This window comes from Neofelis nebulosa, chromosome 1 (assembly GCF_028018385.1).
Source record: "Neofelis nebulosa isolate mNeoNeb1 chromosome 1, mNeoNeb1.pri, whole genome shotgun sequence".
NCBI classification, from domain to species: domain Eukaryota; kingdom Metazoa; phylum Chordata; class Mammalia; order Carnivora; family Felidae; genus Neofelis; species Neofelis nebulosa.
The window spans coordinates 202,879,876-202,899,673 of record NC_080782.1 but is presented as its reverse complement, the minus strand read 5'-3'; the positions used below and the strand labels follow the sequence as shown (position 1 = coordinate 202,899,673).

Here is a 19,798-nt window from a genome sequence, read left to right as displayed (position 1 = left end):
CCATGACACAAATACTAAAGCGATATTTTTATTTGTAAATACTACAACAAATTTCAAGTATGTCATCTAAGAATCTGTTCAGTGTTGATAAAGCTGTTCCTCAGTTGTCCCAGAGGGGATTTTAGAAAAGGATAAGATTCAAGCACAAATAAATTGCTTACTACTAATATATATTATTTACGCATATATATGTAATATATATACAATATATAAATATATATATATATATATATATATATATATATATATATACATATAGTATATATATACTTTATGAGACCAAAATAATAAGATAATCAAACTCTCAGCCTGAATTCATTGGTCATCTGAGAGACTGAATTTCATTGTTCTGTCTTGAAATTTAGAATAGTGTGTATTTCACTGAAGTTACACATAAAAAATGGATCAGTTATACTAATGATTTTTTAAAATCATTGTAGCCTTGGCTACGAAATAAAAAACAAAATAAAATATGTCACCCAAATCTGATTAAATTAATATAAAAGTTAAATTGACATTTCATAAGTTATTTTTAAAAATATGGAACACTTCATGAATTTGTGTGTCATCCTTATGCAGGGGCCTTGCAAATCTCTATATCATTCCAATTTTAGTATATGTGCTGCTGCAGTAAGCATGCTAACTTTTGTTCTAATAGAATCCTTATCCCCTTAGCAATTTGATAAAGAATATAATAAATATATACCATCACTAATTTGAAATTGAATTATTTGCTACTTAGGTTTTTATAGCTACGGTACTAAATGAGAATAATAGCAATGCATATATTTTTTCTACTTAATGGTTTATAGTTTGTCTTTCCACTTTGCCTATTTTTTGTATGCCTGGAAATTAGGAGGTAGATATATTTATATCTTATTATCTTCTTCTTCTTCTTTTTTTTTTTTGCCCCAGAACATGCTTTTAAATCATTGTTCCTTATTGTCATACACTGCTTCTTATTGATTAGATATTTTTTACTGAGCAAGTTGGTTATATCAATAAATTGTCAGACTTTAGTTATAACATTAACAGAAAGATAAGTATAATACATATAGTACCTTCTTAGTACTAAATAAAGAATGGTCCTTGAGGTCAAGAAGCATAGAGTCAAGGAAATTAAACAATTAAACAAACAATTGTGATTAAGTGTTTTAGGGGTGTAAGTTAGGTACAAAGGATTTAACACCATTGATGATGGATTGTAAAATTTGAGTTATGGAAAAGTGAAGACAGGATGTCTTCATAAATGGTGACTCCATGTGAGGTAAATGGATTAGAGAGATTGACAAAGTCAAAGAATTATGAATGCAGATCTTAATTTTAGCACAAATTTGCTATGTGGCTGGAAGAGTTACCAAAATAACTAAAGGCTTCTTTTTTATGAAAGAGGTCTTCTTCATCACCCTTATACTTATAGGAGGATTTGGAATTGTGCTGTGAATCAGAGAAGGGGAACGTGTGTTTGTTTCAACATTCTAGGAAAAACTACATTATGTCTCCACCAACCTATAGTAGTGAGAGAGAAAATCTGTGGCCATGATACCATGTGATGTATGTATTTGATACCATGATTCTAGAACTAAATTCCCTTAATTTTAAAACAAATATTGGTACTAATTCCATTAAGCCCAACATTCCTCTATAAGTTTGCCTCTACCAAAAATCTTGAACACCTGTTTTTATTTTCTTTTTGTCAAATGGACTCCTATTTCATTTCAGTGTTCTGAATTGCATGATCTCATGCCCCATCTTCCTTCCCAAAACTTTCATTATGCTTTCTAAAGCTCTTGATCTGTGACAACCTTGCTCTCATTAACTTAGAATAAAATGGAAATAGGGCCAATTTTTGTCTGGCCTGCTTTGCTTCTCTAATGTCACTTCATTCTCTCCCCAGCTCACCACGTTCTAGCATCATTGGTTCTCTGACTCTACATCATGCTATATGCTTTCCTTTTCCAGGTACTTTGCACTTGATTTCCCTTATGTCTAAAAATTCATCTGCTGGTTATTTGGTAACCAACTCCTTCCATTCCTTCAGATCATAATTTAGGTTGTCTCTACATGAAGTCTATCCTCCTTACCTTCTATCACCTTAATTTATAGCCTCTCACACACAATATTATTATCTATTGAATCTCCCTTCTAATTCTGTTTCATTGGCTTGATTTTGTTGTGTGTTTATTTTTTGTTTATTGTTGGTAAGTCTCACTTCATAATGAGAATATAAAACCTGGGGGTCCTGGGTGGCTCAGTCACTCAAACATCCAACTTTGGCTCAGATCATAATCTTGCAGTTCGTGAGTTCGAGACCCACATCGGGCTCTCTGTTGTCAGCACAAAGCCTCCTCTATCTCTCTCTCTCTGTCCCTCTCCTGCTCTCTCTCTCTCTGTTTGAAAAATAAATTAAAAAAATAACAAAGTATAAATAAAACTTAAAGGTTTAATGCAATATTGCTTTCAATATACTAGTAGCAAGCATTTTTGTATTGTCCATTCTGTGTGAAGTAGTAGGCATTGAATAGTATAAGATGTGCAGTTTCTTTTCCAACACATAGGCACCAAAAAAGAAAAACAAAGTAAAAACAATTTAGTACATGGAAAGCAATATTGCATTAAACATTTCTTAAGGGTTCTGAGACAGTTAATGTATTCCTGAAATTTAGATTATTATAAATGAGTCATTTTCAGCAGGGAACATTCTTATTTTTCTTAAAATTGAAGTCTTTTATTCAGGATACCATTATTTTTAAGATACTTAACTTTATGTTTTTTTCTCTTTTTTCCACAAAGGCAAAGAAATGGGCACTATAAAAGGAACAATCACATTCTCTGATCCCTTGTAATCATTCAAACAAGCTAATTAATATGTAGCTTTTCAAGTTTTGAATCTTCAAACTCACACACTTTGAGGGAGAAAAATGAAGTAATTAGACCTGGTTTCTGTGAATACCCCCATTTAAGGAATATATATTATGGGCTACGTTGCTAGGTGCTTTGTCCTCTCTCATTCTATGCCATTTAATTTTTGGCTTGTACTAACAATGTTGTGATTACTAATAACAATAAGAAGATAAATAAGACAAGACAAAAAAATAAGAGGAAACTCAGTTTGAGAGATTAAGAAGTTTCTCAAAGGTAGTTATAAAAGTGTGTGTGATGGTTAATGTTATGTGTCAATTTGGGCCACAATGCCCAGATATTTGGTGAAATATTATTCTCTACATATCTGGGTGTTTCTGTGAGGATGGTTTGGGGTGATATTGACATTTAAATCCATGGGCTGTCTGTAAAGCATATTGTCCTCCACTGTTTGGGTGGGCCTCATCCAATCAGTTGAGGGTCTGACTATAATAAAGACTGATCTCTGAGCAAGTTGAAATTCTACTTGCAGATGACACTCAGACCAGGACTACAACATCAGCTTTTCCCTGGATTTCCAGTCTGCATATTTTGGAACTTGTAGTCTTCGTAACCATATGAGTCAGTTCCTTAAGATAAATCTCTGTAGATATACACATGCTGTTGATTCTGTTTCTCTGGAGAAGTCTGAAAAATACAGAGTGGATCAAGAATTATAACTCATAACTATCTGATCCCCAAACCCCCTAGTTTTACCAAAATACACAGTATACCTTCTTGCAAAAGATAAACCTCCAAGAAAGATTTGGTCAGACTTTAGAGTATAGCATATTTTAGCTGATAGTTTAGGCAATCGGGTAGGAACCAGGCTGAAAGACTAAAGTTATAAATTGATATAAAGGAGAAATAGCAGCATTGTACAGTAGTTGAGAACGCAGAATTGAGAACAGGAAGCCCAGTGTTTCAATTCCAGCTGTACTGTCAACTGGGAGTACCTGAGCAAGTTCTTTAACCTTCCTATAATGAAACTTGTAGGAACCCACCCAGTTCTGCTTGGATCTAAATCCTTTTAACTGTTTTGTTCATTCCAGTTTGCTTTACCTATGTGTTATTTGCTTCAAACTGCTACAGTACGGACTCTATTCAGAGGACTCCCATTTGCAACTAAAGCTGTTTTGACTACAGGTAGACAGATAGGACGTGCCTGGAAGCTTATAACTGCCTGGGGTATTGTTAGCCAAGGACTAACTGGTGTAGTAGGGTGAAAATTCAGCTCATTTGTCTTCAAGATAATATATAAGGCCTAATTTATATTCTAGAACTTCCCTCTGGGATAAGGCCATGCTTAGCTAGAAATTACACCTTACTTGGTTTCTTTATCTTTCCAACCTGCTTCCTCCATTTCCTTCTGGTTTCTCCTGGGAGCACTTTCTAGATAAATCATTTGCTTAATAATCCTCTTGCCAGTCTCCTTGGGGGAAAATTGAATAAAGACATCAAGTTTCTCATCTCTACAGTTGGAATGTACTCTTTAAGTCAAAGGTTGTTGTGAGGGTTAAGTGAATTAGTACATACAGAACACTTATAACAGTAACTAACACATTTAATGTGATAAATATGTCTTAGTATATTAATTATAAAATACTGAAACAATATATGTTCAATTAAAACCACAAAAAACTTGTCGAATGCTTACTATGTAGTATACACATTCTATGCATCAAAAAACAAGTAATCAGCTATCCCATATTTACTCTCAAGTATATTCAATCTACATAGAGAGACAAGCTAATATTAATAAATGCAATCTAGTCAATATAATGATAGCAGTACATATTGAGTGCTAATGGTTTTCTAAATAGTAATATAAAAAAGTCATCTTGGGAACAGAACTCAGCCCAAGTAATCAAGGAAGATATTTGTCAAAATGGCTAAGTAGGGATTACACAGTTCAAAAAGTGTGGAGGATTATGGGGAGTGAAATAGAGACAAAAATATATGCAGTGTTTGAAATATTTGGAAGAGTTTTGCAAATTATTATTATTTGAGCTGAGTGTAGATGTGTGTCTGCTTATGTGCATTTGTCTGTAAATGTATGTCAAAGTATGTGGTGATATATGTGTGTATGTGTGTGTGTCTAGTTGGGAGTGTATTGTGCGTGGCAGAGAGAGTGAGAGAGAAGGTATATACATGAATCTGTGTTGAGGTGTATTTAGGGGCTTAGGATTGGCACAGAGGCTGAAGAGATAGGCAGAAACTGTGTTAGCATTCTGATATATTCAGGAGTTTGTACTTTATCTTAAAGGCAATGTCAAGTCAAGGATAGATTTTAGTAGGGGAATGGAATATTAGAAAGGCAAGTTTGGCAACTGTTTAGAATGGAATTGAGGGAAAGGATGGTAAATAGGTTTTCAACTCATATGTCAACTCTGATCAATTGGTAGTGGCTGCCTGGAGTTCTTGTTGAGGAGGATTTTGAGGTCTTGTCCAGGTTAAATTGGAAAGAACTCCATGACTGAGTATCAGTGTCTTCCATTTATTTCTCATGTCCTAACCCTTTCTTTATTGAATCTGTCCCCTAAAGTGCATATCTGTTATAGATATCAGATGTAGATCAACTGATATCATCATAAAAATACAGATGAAAAACTTTTTTTCTCTGAATGATTCTAACCTTGAAAATGCAATAACATTTTTACTTGTCTTAGGAAAAAATATATGGGTTAGCACAGACATTAACACATAGATATATTAAAATTATTAATTTAATGATTTCAACTAATTTGTAAACACTATTTGGAAAGAAAGCTCTGGTAATCCATATGTGTAGTATTAGGATAGAAAGAAAACCAAACACGTAAATAAGAAGAAAGTTTTAAGACTAAATATTATGAGATATTATTGTGTTTGTAAATATATAGACTGTACCAAAATTTTCCCCCCTTTACTTCAGTTAGACTAAATACCTCTTATTTGTGTTTTGCATATTACCCTACTGATTTAGATTTAATTGACTAAATGTTATAAAATATTCCAGAGTCATCTTTACATAATAAGTACTCCCTCATAGTCCAAAGAACAAAGCATATGGAGCCAGACAAGCCTACTTTAGAATCCTGACTTTGTCACTTACCAACATTTGGATCTCAGACAAGATTTCCTTGGTGTGTCCCCTCTCTAAACATGTAGTACTAACTTAATAAAATTATTATGAGGTTCAAATTCAATAATATGTATGTATAGAAAACACAACTTATAGAATAGTGTAATAAGTCCTGTTGAGTTTTGAAAATACAGTTCTTATGTCACATTATGTTAATTGTTTGAAAAAAGACTAAAGTAATTTTGAAATCAATCACATGCTAAGAAATGTTTAAAAACAAAAAATCCCTAAAATACACATTTATTTTTAGTCCATTACATACTAAAATGTTAGATACTGGAGTCACTAATTTAAAAATTCATGGTTCACATAATAATAAGCTAGTAGTACAAACAGAGATATATGTGTGCCTCACTCTCCATTAAACAAAGTGCAACTTGAGTATGATTTCTTAGGAACCCCATAAGAAAATTTCACATAGTTATATTAACTATAAATTTAACTATAAATTGATTTTTATAGAACTATTCTGAATTGCTTTTATAGCACATGGTTATTAATACATGAATTCTGAATTGAGACATGGCTTCAAATACAATTGCTCTTTCCAAAATGCCCACACAGAGATTAGATGTGAGAGTAAATAGATCTTTTCACTTTTAATGGTTAATAATTACCCTTCCAAATGATACCTTCATTGATAATACCACCTTATATACAAATTGTGTTTGATTCTTTTAAATAGAATAATGTTGGAAATGGATCTCATGGTTTTACGTACATTAATGATTTTCTCGAGCTTCGTGTAATTTTAGAGAACACTGAGTTGAAGTGTAGTTGATTTGTAGTATGTTCAGTTTCTTTCTATTCCATCAGGTACTGCATTAGCATGACCCCAGAGTCTGTAGTTTTAAAACCTGGGAAATAGAGCAAAACTTGCCGAGAAAATGGTCCCTATAGCAGTCAAAGACTTGGAAAAAAAATATTGCTCTAAAAACTAGTGTCCTTGGTCCAGCAATAAATATGTTACAATTTTAATTTAAAAAAGCTAAATATCAAATCATTTTTTCTAATGTTGACACTCATGTTGTAAAAAATTCAATTTTTCAGAAGGTGTTTCATCTAATTTTAAAGACTATCGCATTCAATGGATCACCGTGTAATACACCATTAGTGCCTCACTGTTCAATTATATGAAGACCAAACTACTAGAGAAATGATCCATTTTATAAATTCTTACTATATTTAGATTTAAAATCTGTTGTTTTGTGATCTCTTGCAACTTGATGTCACACATTATCATCTTCTTTTCATTTAGTGGAAGCATGGGGAAAGAAAATGTACTATCCAGTCATGGTTGAGTTTCTTTATGTTTCGCTTCAGTTTTCTGGGCATTACTAGTGGCTTTTATTTCACAGTTGTTTCTTGTTTAAGTCTCACACAAGATGACAACAGCATGGGGCAAATCATTTCTGGCTTAATTTGAAATGGTGTTTTCAGGGTATTTTAACAGCAGCAATTCTCATATGAGCAAGTAAAGATCATAAATGTTATCTGTATCTCCCCAGATAAACTACAAATAGAAAAACAAACACACACCAGAATTTGTAAAGTGATAAAGGAATTTAGTATGTCTAAGCCATGCGAGTAGAGTTTGAACATGGACAAAATCTATATATATGAAATTTGGCACACTCTTAAAAGGAACAAGCTAAAAACAAGGAAAATGAAAATGCTTACAAATCAAACAAACTACACCTAAATTTTTTTTAACTTTTTTTTTTTAACATTTATTTATTTTTGAGAGACAGAGACAGAGTCAGAGCAGGGGAGGGGCTGAGAGACAATGAGACGCAGAATTTGAAGCAGGCTCCAGGCTCTGAGCTGTCAGCACAGAGCCCGATGTGGGGCTCAAACCCACGAACTGTGAGATCATGACCTGAGCTGAAGTCGGATGCTTAACTGACTGAGCCACCCAGGCGCCCCTACACCTAAATTTAATCTAACTTTATGCTATCCAGGTGAAATATATGTATGCTAGGGGTCAAAAAAAGTTAATAATTACAAAGTTATTGCTCTGTGCATGTGTGTGCGTGTGTATGTGTGTGTGTGTGTTGGGGGAAGGCATACTCTTAAAAATAAACAGTAAAAGTCATCTGGTTAACTTACTGAGAAAGATAGTAAAATTATTTCAACAAAAATAGATTGATAAAAACTTGGGAGCAGGAACTGTGCCTTGTGGATTCTTATGTCCTCTACCTCAAGCATATGATCATCCACCCATTGTCTAACAGTAAGAATGAACAAATGGTGGGCATCTGGGTGTCTCAGCTGGTTAAGTGTCTAACTTCGGCTTGGGTCATGATTTCACAGTTCGTGAGTTTGAGACCTGTTGATATTTACCAATATCTGATTTAGAGTGAGTATGTGAATGTCACAAGCAAAAGTATATTTATCTCCTTACCATCTCAAGTTAACGTTGTTAGTGAACTCTTTGTATGCAGAATTATAATTGAGACACATGTGGGTTTCTCTGTTTCATCTCTTGATAAATTCTAACCATCAAACTGTATAATGAGGCTATCTCCTCCCTAGATCTGTATTCTATTTTTATATAATGTAAGCCCAAGATTACATCTACTTTTTTATAAGCCATCAAATTATACTGACAATTCATATTGTTTGTTTTAAATAAAAATCCCAACCTTTTCACATGAAGAAATCAAGTTACTATTTCTTTTCTGTATATACAAACTGATTGTAAAAAAAAATTGTATGTAAGTCAAATGAAAATTAAAATTTTGGCTGAGAAGGTGATGACCCAAGGCACATAAGTATATTTAAAATTAATTTATTTATAAATAAGAGGGACACGATTTTCATAGTTTATGTATTAATTAAATTGTTCTGCTGAGCCTGAGATGAATGAATTTGGAAAAGAGACAATACTTTCAGAGTTATTGTCTGGAACTCATATCCACATAAAAAGTGATGGAGAAAAAAACCACCTGAAGTATTTCAACTTCCATTAATTCTTACTAAATTTTCTTCTCTTTGTTTTTTATTATTGAATTTGTAAACACTTTTCTTACCAATCACCTGTCCTAAAGCACACTACTTCACTTTTATGTATACATATATATACTATACATTTCTCTAAATAAAAGTGGGAGAGGATATTGCCCATGTCACTTTGGTAGTTAAGTGAACAAATATAAGGTCACATGAATTATATTTGATTTCAGTGAGTTTGCCATGGTAATGATAGAGTAGATATTTGCAATCAAAGCCAGTTATTTCTAAAAATTCATGAAGTATACATACCTTAATAAAAGTAGGTTTTAAAAACAGTAATATTTTGTGGTGGAAATGGAGAAGAAGAAACAGACTTAAATTAATCATGCAAAAAAAAAAAAAAATCTAGTCCCAAAAGTTTGGTTGTAATTGGGTGGCATTAAGATAGAAATGCTCAAAATAGAGTTTTGTTGTGTTGTGTTTCGTTTTTTTTTCCTTACAAAAGCTGTTCTTAACTTATATTTCTAAATATAAATATAACTATTGAAACTCATTGTAAAGGCATGCTGTTTGAATTTGTATCCTGTCCTCTCCTCCTTTTTCCAGGACCAGTAATGCATCCTACCATAAGACAGATCTAATCAACAATGTTACTGTGCCTTCTCTGACTTCTCATTTGAACTTAACATTTTTTTGTCCCCAAGATTGACAGATAATATTTTTTTGTTTTTCTGCATGTTTTATATTGCTTATTTATCATTCTATGTTTATAAAGAGTTCTCAGCTTACTTTGCCACCCCCTTATATCCATTATAATACATTTTGTTTCTATATTCCTTCTTTATCTAATAACCATGTTTCCAGGAACAATGCATGTTTATGAAATATATCTTACTCATTAATAAATGTCTTGTTGTTCTTAAATCAACGTTAAAATAAACATACATATGTCTAGGAGAATAAAAGTAGCCTGCATAGGGTGGCATTCCAAATTCAAATTCTAAGTTCATTTCTTTTACTTATTAAGAGTAAAAACAATAAACTCTCTAAAAGAGAGGATTAAATGATATAACCAAATACAAATGCAAATTAGAGCTTTGCTCATACACCATATCTTATCTATAAGATTGGCAAACATTCAAAAGTTTGCAAAAATACTTTGTTGCCAAGGCTACAGGAAAGCAGGAACTCATACATTTTTGTTAGGAAAGCAAAATGGTACAACCTTATGAAAGGGAATTTGGCAAATTACATATTCGTTTCCCCTTTTACACTGAGATCTCATTTCGAGAAATCTATTCTAAAATACACTGGCAAAAATCCAAAAATACACATACACATATCTTGTTGCAGTAGTGTTTGCAGTTTTAAACAGTGTATTGTGGCTGCAACTTATTGTCCACCAATAGATTGAATAAATGATGATACCACCCCACAATGGGGTTCCACAATGGGGACTTTGTTGCTGTAAAGAGTAATAATTTATGTCTATATGCTTTTCTGATATATATCTGGGATTAATTATTTTAGAGATAAAAAGTGGGGTAAAGTGTGTGTAAGATGTGGGCAAGGTATCAATTTATTTCCTCTCAGCTCCTAATCAACCCTTTTTTGTCTTGTTTTGTGATACCAGAGCAATATCCTCTTCCTATAAATTTGTTCTTTACAGCTAGCAAAAATATTTAGCTTTGTTAAGAGAAAGCGTTAGAGTGGCATTGTAAACAGACAGAGATACGATGTCACTTCCTTTCCCAGTCCTGGTCCTGTTTCCAGTTTTCCTTTTATCAAGCATGGTTCTTGAGGTCCATTGATGCTCATATTGTAAGAACAAATACAAATTAAAAATAGAAGATTTTAATTCGCCTGTTGAAGTTAAAGGAAGGGAATCTACCTTTGTTGGGACATTTACTTTGGAGAAGTCGTATGTTCTTTCTTTGCCTCTTTGAAATGTGTGTAAATTTATTAGAAGGGTAAATGAACCTGGGAACCTGTCAAGGCTTGGGAGCCATCTCTTAAAATGCAAGATGTCTACCCTATCTCCCAGTTTCCTGGTTCCAGGTTGCAAACCTAACCTTATTCCTGTCATAAGGATATAAGAAATTATGTTTTCTTTTAAAAGTATTTAGCAAAACAAGTGGCTACTTTAATTACCAAGTGATTTAGGATAAACTGTATGTAACAAATGGTGCTGTAGAGTCCTCTTAATCAAGGATTAGTTATTGTTTATCTGAAAAACGTATATAATGTACCACTTGGCTACATAAAAGGGTATGATTTCTTAGAGTTTTTGTGATCTCTTTAGAAAATACCTGTGATGCACATCATGTTATGGTTTAATACTCTTTCCCTAACAAAACTTGTTTTATTTCTCTTCTATTTCTGTAGAGAGGTTTTCTCAGGTGGCAGGAGATTTAGTTTCCAGTTATATTTACCCAACAATATTAGTGGACCTCACAGACTCTCCCAATACAAGGATGCTTTACGGCAGTTTTCAGTCAAGCTCTTGGGCCACCTACTCCTAGAACCCAATGTAAAGACCATCTCTGCCACATTCTCCCAGTCAGTGGGCTATTTCTATGATCAAGTTTCTACCACCATGGAGACAACTACTTACCTATCTAACAACTGCTTTCTGTAGACCATCGCGGATAGTGTTATCTGTTTTATTACCTATGTTACCTGTTTCATTAGCAAATGCCACTTCCATAGCAGTTGTGGCAGAACCCTCCATCAATTCGCCTGACTTAGTGGCCATAGCTATAGACCTGTTGTGCCTGACCCACACCTTGTGACAACTGTGGGTGATTCCAACAGCATAGCTCCAGCTTGCACTCTCAGAAACTTGTTCTGACACCAGTAGAATTGTTGGCTTCTGAGTTTGACAGACCCTCTTCAAAGAGATTTAAATCTGTCTTTGGGAAGGTGTCTTTCTTTTTTATAACTCTGCCTTAGTCTATAGATAGTAGCTTTATGTTTCCATTTACTAATTTTAGATCTATGAGTATTTCTTTATTTCTTTAAGTAGTTAACTACCTTTGTCTGTTAAAAACTCTTTCTATTAAAATTTCCTTTCTCAAAATAAGAGGTTTTTTTTCCAACTCCTAATTGAATCTGATTGATACTGGGTTGATATTGAGGGTAATTTTGGCAGACACCCTCTCTGGGGTGGGATTGGATTGGGCTTCAGTGTAATGCTGAGCTCCTTGTAAAAGATCCTTGGGAAGCTAGTAATCTATAGTATGCAGTGGCTTCTAATTTATTAAGTTATCACATGTGGTTGATTGTTTCCTTTGATTTCTCTTTTTTTATGTTTATTTATTTTTGAGAGAGAGAGAGAGAGAGAGAGAGAGAGAGAGCGCACAAGGAGGGGAGGGGCAGAGAGAAAGGAAGACACAGAATCAGAAGCAGGCTCCAGGCTCTGAGCTGTCAGCGCAGAGCCCGATGCTGGGCTCGAACCCACAGACAGTGAGGTTATGATCTGAGTCGAAGTTGGACGCTTAACCAACTGAGCCACCCAGGTGCCCACATTTGGTTGATTGTGATAAAATTCTAACATAAACAAGAACCTTGAGGGCCCAAGAGGCTGCTCCACTTGACCGTTATGGAGGTAATTAGGGACCATTGCCTGGCTGTAGTGTTACATGCATTCTTCTGTATGCACTGCACTTATAGAAAGAAAATGACCAGCTCAAGTCTTTGACTCTCACTTTAAATTTAGTCTGAAAATTAAAGAGCTTCCATGACAGCCATAGAATAATCAGTTATTTCCTGTATCTCAGAACCAATATTGCTAAAAAAAAAAAAACAAACACACAAAATTTAATTATATGCAGCAGAAATACAACATCAACTGGGTTCACAGACTCATCAACTTTCTCATGTGACAAAGAAGGTGTAGATTAGGGGAAAAAAAGGAACCCTGAGACTTGAAATGGGTACTTTGAACTCAGATGAAACTGAGGATTTTGGACCCTAGTTTACACAGCCTTCCTTGCTATTGGGAGTGGCACACTCTCTTGTTTGTTTTCAGAAGCTTGCCTTTCTGTACTTGAAAATTTGGAATAAGTTTTTTGGGGGGCAGATGCCTTGCAAGGACATGTCCATTCTCCTCAAGGCCATCACAGCCATCTTCTATTACTGTGGGACTCCTACTAATATCTCCTCCCTATGAAGATCATTAAACAGAAGCACTGTCACGTCCTTGGTGAAACTGCAGGTGTTAATGCCATGATAAATGCATTTTAAAAATCATTAGTGGTAATGCCTACAAAATTCAATGTATATCACCTGTTTACACGTAAGTCAGAGAGAGCTTGACTAATAACTGATTTATTTCAAATTTAATCTGGTTTTAACCCAAGTTGCAACTTGTTTTGATGTAGTATTTTTTTTAGAGAGAGAGAGACAGCATAAATGGGGAAGAGAGGGAGAATCTTAAGCAGGCTCCACACTCAGCACTGAACCCAACTTGGGGCTCCATCCCGTGACCCTGAGATCATGACCTGAGCTGAAATCATGAGTCCGATGCTCAACTAACTGAACCACTCAGGAGCCCCTGATCTTTATTGGGCAGATCATCACAGCTCCTGGCACTTGGTATGCAGCTATTGGTTTGGCTAATACTGGCTTCTCTATATCAATATGAAAAAAAAAATATTAGAAGCAAGTTTCACTTACTTGGTAGGGCCAACAGTGCAGCTTCACAGTTGTCTGAAGGTGATGTTAATTCTGTTCTGTGCCATATTTTTGTCTGTAAATATTTTGATTTTTTTCACATTCTATTACTCATTACTGATTGTATCATTTTGATTGGATCTAATGAGTAGGAAGTAGGAACTACTTAAGCATCTTAGTATGATATATGCCAACTAGAGAGAGATTGACAAGTTCAATCTTTTGTAAATAAAACTTTATTGGAACAGAGCCATGATGTTTACATATTGTCTATAGTTACTCTTATGCCATAACAATAGAGTAGATGTGACAGACATCATATCTACTACAGACTTAAAAATATTTATTATATTTTCCTTTACAGAAAAAGTTTTCCACTCTTGAGATAGAGGGTAGGAGATAAATGCACCATAACTTTAGAGGCTTGCTACCTAAATGAAGATTCTGGAGGTTCAGTGTTTTGCAGAGGTAGATGATAATCCCTGACAAAATTCAGAGGCCTGTTCACCAAATAAAGCTCCTTAGGATTGTGTGAATATATTTATAATACTTGATTCTTCTGACGGTCAAAAACCCTGTCACAGTCTGATCATTATTTTCTTTAATTTTTGAAGCACTCTCAGAAACTAAAAAGATGGCCCTGGCTCCTGAACCTCCCCCCACAAAATGCCTGTCAATACCTCAGGATTTTTTTCTCACTCCCTTCCTCTTGGCTGTTTCTCAGTCTTTTTATAGGCTAAAGAATGCCATTTAGCTATTAGTTTGGGCGAGTTGGGCAAATTAAAATAACTACCAACAGGCAATCCCTCCAAAAACAAGACCTAAACTCAATAATCCAATTGAACTGGAAACTCCAGGGCCTATGAGTCATCTGCCAGGTTATGTTGGAGAATCTGTGGACTTGTGCTTCTTAACAGATGTAAGTAGAGCTTTCAAGGCTCCAACAGTTGTAACCAACACTTTCTTTCTATGGACCTCTGGAACTGTACTTATTATCTGGAATCAACCCTAGGAATTAATTTATTTTCCTCCTAATACCATGGTGACATACCCCTTAGGGTGATCATAAAAGATTTGCAAATATTTAATTTTTTAAATGTTTATTTATCTTTGAGAGAGGGAGAGAGGCAGAGCATGAGTGGGGAAGGGTAGAGAGAGAGGGAGACACAGAATCTGAAGAAGGCTCCAGGCTCTGAGCTGTCCCACAAAGCCCGATGTGGGGCTTGAATTCATGAACTGTGAGATCATGACCTGAACTGAAATTGGACACTTTACCAACTGAGCCGCCCAGGCACCCGAAGACTTGTAACTAAAGAAACTATACCAATAGATTATGTATCCTTCAGATAACTAGGATGATTCACTGAAACGAGGCTAACTGTGCTTCCTTGGTCAACTTCTCTCTGAGAAGTTAGCCTTAAGTTCCCTGTGAGACAAATAGAACAGATTTGATCAGCCACTGTTGGTCACATTATTCAGATTGGCTAATATCAGTTTACACATGAGAAAATTCAACTGAAGCCAAGATGGAAAACCAACAGGTGAATATTATGAGGAGACACTTGAGTCTCTTACATTTTTGCATGTCTTGTGAATGAAGACACACACTGTTTTTTGTTGTTGTTGTTGTTTTTGTTTTTTTGTTGGGGGAGGGACTATCTTTTCTGGTATGTTTGTATGATGAACAATCTTGGAAAATATAGTGTCTCCTTCAGAACAAATGACACGTTTTCTTATTCTCTGTTATAAAGGATTCAGGTTCTTTCTGCTCTGAGTTCCTCCTCTGTAATGTGACAAATTGTGGATACAGCATCTTTCTTGGCTGATCAATGTTGCCCTTGTGGGACTCAGGTTCAAGCAGAACTGAGGCATATATGCTAATGTTCATGATTTTTCCTGTGCCATCAGTACTAATGTCATTTACCTCTGACCCGGGGTGGGGGGGGGCTCATCTCTTTAATCAACATCCGTAACATTGTGGCAAAGTAATGGTTTGGTTTGCATGTAGGGTAAACATTTGGATCCATTACTGTCCTTGGTATTCCTATTCCTTTTCCCAATCTTGCTGTTTCTTTTCCTTAGATTTTATCATACAATTTATTTTGCTTCTTTACCTGGCTTTCCCCTCCCAAATTTCTTCCTATAATATACAATCCATTAAATTAGGAGTTTGTGGGGCGCCTGGGTGGCTTGGTCGGTTAAGCATCCGACTTTGGCTCAGGTCATGATCTCACGGTTCATGAGTTCGAGCCCCGCGTCGGGCTCTGTGCTGACAGCTCAGGGCCTGGAGCCTGTTTCGGATTCTGTGTCTCCCTCTCTCTCTGCTCCTCCTCTGTTCATGCTCTGTCTCTCTCTGTCTCAAAAATAAATAAACGTTAAAAAAATTTTTTTAAAAATTAGGAGTTTGTATCTGATTCACTGATATAATCTTAGTTCTTAGAAAACTATCTGGCACATAGTAGGTGATGTGTAATTATTTATTGAATGAGTGAATAAACTCTGTAACAGTAGATATAATAATAAATACTCTTCTCAATAATAAATAAAAAAAATTTAAATTAACTACTAGGACATACTATTCTGATCTATACACAAATAGGCTCAAAAAAGAAATATTCGTTTCGAATAGAAAAATAGAAAAAATACATAGTTGAAAATGGAAATCTGAATAGTTTTGAAAGAGAGCTTAAATTCAATGAAGTACCATATAAGAAAACTTGCTGGATAAAGCAAATTGACATTACAAATAAACTAAGAGACTTCCAGTCTTATAAAAAATATTTATCTATTTAAATACATAAAGACATAAATAAATGTGACAATAATAGAAGTAGAAAGGCAAATTAGAAATCTAATTAAAGAAAAAAGGGAAAACAGGGAGAATCTGAAGACTAGCTCCTTAATGTTATAAAGATTACAGTAGTAGAATCTTAATGGAAAGACATGGAATTTTCCAGCAGTGTATATGACCCCAAGGGAAGTCCGTCTAATTTTGTCCAGGAGAATTAACAAGTCCACATGGATAAGGAAAATAAGCCACAGTATCCTATCACAGTCTTTCTTGGTAATAGAAATAATTTTCTCTCTTTTGATTTGCATTCTTTTTTTTTCCAATATATGAAGTTTATTGTCAAATTGGTTTCCATACAACACCCAGTGCTCATCCCAAAAGGTGCCCTCCTCAATACCCATCACCAACCCTCCCCTTCCTCCCACCCCCCATCAACCCTCAGTTTGTTCTCAGTTTTTAGAGTCTCTTATGCTTTGGCTCTCTCCCACTCTAACCTCTTTTTTTTTTTCCTTCCCCTCCCGGATGGGTTTCTGTTAAGTTTCTCAGGATCCACATAAGAGTGAAACCATATGGTATCTGTCTTTCTCTGTATGGCTTATTTCATTTAGCATCACACTCTCCAGTTCCATCCACGTTGCTACAAAGGGCCATATTTCATTCTTTTTCATTGCCACGTAGTACTCCATTGTGTATATAAACCACAATTTCTTTATCCATTCATCAGTTGATGGACATTTAGGCTCTTTCCACGATTTGGCTATTGTTGAGAGTACTGTTCTCACATTGGGGTACAAGTGCCCCTATGCATCAGTACTCCTGTATCCCTTGGGTAAATTCCTATCAGTGCCATTGCTGGGTCATAAGGTAGGTCTATTTTTAATTTTTTGAGGAATCTCCACACTGTCTTCCACAGTGCCTGCACCAATTTGCATTCCCACCAACAGTGCAAGAGGGTTTCCATTTCTCCACATCCTCTCCAGCATCTATAGTCTCCTGATTTGTTTATTTTGGCCACTCTGACTGGTGTGAGGTGATATCTGAGTGTGGTTTTCATTTGCATTTCCTGATGAGGAGCGACATTGAGCATCTTTTCATGTGCCTGTTGGCCATCCGGATGTCTTCTTTAGAGAAGTGTCTATTCATGTTTTCTGCCCATTTCTTCACTGGGTTATTTGTTTTTCAGGTGTGGAGTTTGGTGAGCTCTTTATAGATTTTGGATACTAGCCCTTTGACCAATATGTCATTTGCAAATATCTTTTCCCATTCTGTTGGTTGCCTTTTGGTTTTGTTGGTTGTTTCCTTTGCTGTGCAGAAGCTTTTTATCTTCATAAGGTCCCAGTAGTTCATTTTTGCTTTTAATTCCCTTGCCTTTGGGGATGTGTCAAGTAAGGAATTTCTGCAGCTGATGTCAGAGAGGTCTATTCCTGCTTTCTGCTCTAGGGTTTTGATGGTTTCCTGTCTCACATTCAGGTCCTTTATCCATTTTGAGTTTACTTTTGTGAATGGCGTAAGAAAGTGGTCTAGTTTCAACCTTCTGCATGTTGCTGTCCAGTTCTCCCAGCACCATTTGTTAAAGAGACTGTCTTTTTTCCATTGGATATTCTTTCCTGCTTGTCAAAGATTAGTTGGCCATACGTTTGTGGGTCTAGTTCTGGGGTTTCTATTCTATTCCATTGGTCTATGTGTCTGTTTTTGTGCCAATACCATGCAGTCTTGATGGTTACAGCTTTGTAGTAGAGGCTAAAGTCTGGGATTGTGATGCCTCCTGCTTTGGTCTTCTTCAAAATTACTTTGGCTATTCAGGGCCTTTTGTGGTTCAATATGAATTTTAGGATTGCTTGTTCTAGCTTCAAGAAGAATGCTGGTGCAATTTTGATTGGGATTGCTTTGAATATGTAGATAACTTTGGGTAGTATTGACATTTTAACAATATTTATTCTTCCAACCCATGAGCACGAAATGTTTTTCCATTTCTTTATATCTTTCCAATTTCCTTCATAAGCTTTCTATAGTTTTCAGCATACAGATCTTGTACATCTTTGGTTAGATTTATTCCTAGGTATTTTATGCTTCTTAGTGCAATTGTGAATGGGATCAGTTTCTTTATTTGTCTTTCTGTTGCTTCATTATTAGTGTATAAGAATGCAACTGATTTCTGTACTTTGATTTTGTATCCTGCGACTTTGGTGAATTCATGTATCAGCTCTAGCAGACTTTTGGTGGAGTCTATTGGGTTCTCCATATATAATATCATGTCATCTGCAAAAAGTGAAAGCTTGACTTCATCTTTGCCAATTTTGATGCCTTTGATTTCCTTTTGTTGTCTGATTGCTGATGCTAGTACTTCCAACAGTATGTTAAACAACAGTGGTGAGAGTGGGCATCCCTGTCGTGTTCCTGATCTCAGGGAAAAAGCTCTCAGGTTTTCCCCATTGAGGATGATGTTAGCTGTGGGCTTTTCATAAATGGCTTTTATGATCTTTAAGTATGTTCCTTCTATCCCGACTTTCTCAAGGGTTTTTTTTTTTTTTAAGAAAGGTTGCTGAATTTTATCAAAGGCCTTTTCTGCATCAATTGACAGGATCATATGATTCTTATCTTTTCTTTTATTAATGTGATGTATCACATTGATTGATTTGTGAATTTGTGAATGTTGATTTGTGAATGCATCCCAGGAATGAATCCCACTTGATCACGGTGAATAATTCTTTTTATATGCTGTTGAATTCGATTTGCTAGTAACTTATTGAGGATTTTTGCATCCATATTCATCAGGGATATTGGCCTATAGTTCTCTCTTTTTACTGGGTCTCTGTCTGGTTTAGGAATCAAAGTAATACTGGCTTCATAGAATGAGTCTGGAAGTTGTCCTTCCCTTTCTGTTTTTTGGAATAGCTTGAGAAGGATAGGTATTATCTCTGCTTTAAACATCCGGTAGAACTCCCCTGGGAAGCCATCTGGTCCTGGACTCTTATTTGTTGGGAGATTTTTGATGACTGATTCAATTTCTTCGCTGGTTATGGGTCTGTTAAAGCTTTCTATTTCCTCCTGATTGCGTTTTGGAAGAGTGTGGGTGTTTAGGAATTTGTCCATTTCTTCCAGGTTGTCCAGTTTGTTGGCATAGAATTTTTCATAGTATTCCCTGATAATTGCTTGTATCTCTGAGAGATTTGTTGTAATTATTCCATTTTCATTCATGATTGTATCTATTTGGGTCATATCCCTTTTCTTTTTGAGAAGCCTGGCTAGAGGTTTGTCAATTTTGTTTATTTTTTCAAAAAACCAACTCTTGGTTTCATTGATCTGCTCTACAGTTTTTTTTTAGATTCTGTATTGTTTGTTTCTGCTCTGAT

General features: G+C 35.2%; 1 non-coding gene across 1 annotated transcript; it reads right to left on the bottom strand.

Annotated features, from left to right (window-relative positions):
* Positions 1–534: 534 nt before the first annotated feature.
* LOC131489469 (U6 spliceosomal RNA) lies at positions 535–638 on the bottom strand. The gene has a single exon (XR_009250575.1). It is a non-coding gene; the product is annotated as a U6 spliceosomal RNA (small nuclear RNA).
* Positions 639–19,798: the final 19,160 nt, after the last annotated feature.